Raw genomic sequence first — 2,767 nt, forward strand, 5'->3', positions numbered from 1 at the left:
TTGCAAAGGGGGGTGTTTTTTTTTTTTTTTTTTTTTTTTGGTGCTATAGAAGCTCCTGGCTATCCTGGTTGGTTTTTCTTTTTCCGTGCTACCGTCATTGTGGTGAATCCTAAAGGAGAGAGTTTTAAAGGGGGTTGCTTGGTCAGGTACCAATGAATCATGCGGTTAAAAAAAAGTCCTTCGTGTGGCTTCTTGGTTCAGTTTATTGCTTCATTTTTGTACTTAATTAGATTTTTAGGAATAATTTTTTTTTTCATTAAGACATGTTTTTCTGGAGTAACTGCAACAAGCTTTGGGGTCTGGCTTCTGTGTGGTTAAGACAAGCTGAGAGAGGAGCTTGGCAGCAGGTCTGTGACTGTTAAAATTGTCTTATGATTCCAAATCATGAGATAGTATTAAAAAGCATTAAATTATCTTGTTTTGCTCTTTCTCTGTGCTTTTTCATCTTAGGTCATATGTTCAAGAACTATTCAGCAGCTGCCACTCCCCACCTTCTCCCTTTCTGCTCATTTTTTTAGCAAACTGCATAGTTCTCAGGCAAGCTTCTAATACCAGCAGCACCGACATCCTAGTGATGTGTGATGACTTCTTGACTTTGAGCAAAATAAGGATTGACAATCTTCAATTGCCAACATAAAGAAACAGAAAAAAATATTTTATTAAATATGAATTTTAGCCTGGCAGCTTCTTTCCTGCTAATACAGAAATTTTTTCTTTTTTTTTCAATTGCCTTGAAGACAAAACAATTACTTTTCCATCTTTACATCCAAAACAAATTACATTGTGTCTACCAGGCAGCCTTACGTTGCTGGAGTTTATTAAGTAAAACACAGCATTAATTTCATGTTTTGCTTGATCACAGATCAAACGGTGCTGGTTTGTTTTTTTTTTTTTTTTTTACCTCAAGCTGAAAGGTTGGATGTTCTAAGTTATGAATAACAATAAGGAGAAACTGTTCATGTTCTGGAGCAAATGTGTACCTTTGCATCGAGACTAAAAAGTGGGTTTGGTTTTGGGTTGCTTAGGGAGTCAGCTAGGTTATGGCAAGGGCTGGATCTCAGGTTAGGTTTTATTTTCTGGTTTAAATGAGAGTTTGTGTTGGAGCCAGAGCTCAGTGGGTCTGTGCCAGCTGGGAAAAGCAGAGCAGTCCCTGGGGCAGCAGTCCCTGGGGCAGCGTGCCCACGTACTGGCTCCTCTGGGGTAGCTTTGCTTTGCAGGACTGTGTTTCAGCCACGGAGAAAACAACTCCTAAACAAACCGATTACCACCCAAAATTCATCCTCTTTTTATCCAGAGCACAGGCTGGCAAAGAGGTCTTGCTGTACTTCACCCAGCCACTTCCTGTTCCTTATTAAAATATTTTCCTTGAACTTTATGGATGCTGCGAGCTGGGTTTGAGAAAGTCGTGTGTACCGAATTGGCTTAAACTGGCCAAGAAGCTGGGCAGAAGCATCTGTCTGCTTTTTGAACTGTTACATCTTAGATGTTCCTATTTCTGTGCAATTTTCACATCTACTTGGTACTCTAAGAAAGTAGCTTTCTCAAGTGAACCCATCCTTGGTTTACTCATGCCAAAAACCTGTTGCAAGGTGAAAATAACAGGTAGTGAAGAGTCAACTCCTAACTCTTGCAAGGAAAAGCATAATGAGAATCAACGGCTGGAAGTTGAAGCTGGACAAATAAAAGTTGGTGATTAACTATGGGAAGAGATGAGAACTGGGAAGAGCTGTTTTGTGTCTCTGTCTTTATACAATTTCTGGATGTTTTGTGAAGGCTGTGCTTGTTACAGAGGAGCTGCCGGGCCACCGGAAGAGATTGGATGGTGTGAGATGGAGACACCAAGGCTGTGGATTGGTCCTTGGTTCCATCACCTGCTTTGTGCTTTGGCATGGGAAGATCCTGCCCTGTGTTTTAAGGGGGCTGGGACTGATGTGGTTTGAGATCAGCAATTTTTGTTCATCTTTGGTGTCTGTGGGTGGCTGTTGAAGGGCAGCATATGTTCAGGTCCTGCTGTAGGGATCCACATCCATGCTGGAAAAATGAGTGTGTCCCCCAAACTGAAGAGTCAGACAGCCCAGCTCACTCTCAAGGCACAGCAGGATACAGAAATTCATTTCTCACCAACATTACAAAGAACCTCAAGGGAAGACATGGCAGCCTTGTCCAGGAATAATTTCAAACTGCTTAAAATAATAAAGAAACTTAAATATTTTAAACATTTTAAATTAAAAGCAGGAACTGTCTGGTGGATCCATGATCAGCTCAGCAGACTAAATCTGAGCGGTTCCACCTGCCTGGGGCTGGATTGCTACCAGGTCCTCCTGCATGGCAGCCCAGTGCAGCCCTGCAATTCATATGGCCCCTCCTAAGTCACCGAGGGGAAAAAACCAACCCCCTCTAAAACATCTGAAATGAAATAACGCTATAATTGCTCCTATATTCAATTAAAGCAATCATTCAAAACTATTCCAGATGTTTAAACAAGATCAGCATGTTGCTGCTCTGTAGCTTGGAAAACGTCCTTTCACTTGATTTGAAACCATAAAAAAAAAAAAAACAAACCTCATGAATGGCAACTATTTACGAGGGGCAAAGACAGCCGCTTCTGCTCCGCTCCACTAACCCTGGTTACCTAGAAGCACACAACGAGAAGGAAAGAGAGTTTTGTGGGGTTTTTTATCTGCTCTCATCATCCTAAACCTGGAAAGATGAAGAGAGCTGTGGCTCGGAGGAGACAAGGCAGACCTGGGGAGGTGCAGCCGGGTTG

The sequence above is a fragment of the Buceros rhinoceros genome, unplaced genomic scaffold (assembly GCF_000710305.1).
Source record: "Buceros rhinoceros silvestris isolate BGI_N320 unplaced genomic scaffold, ASM71030v1 scaffold14676, whole genome shotgun sequence".
In the NCBI taxonomy this organism is placed as follows: domain Eukaryota; kingdom Metazoa; phylum Chordata; class Aves; order Bucerotiformes; family Bucerotidae; genus Buceros; species Buceros rhinoceros.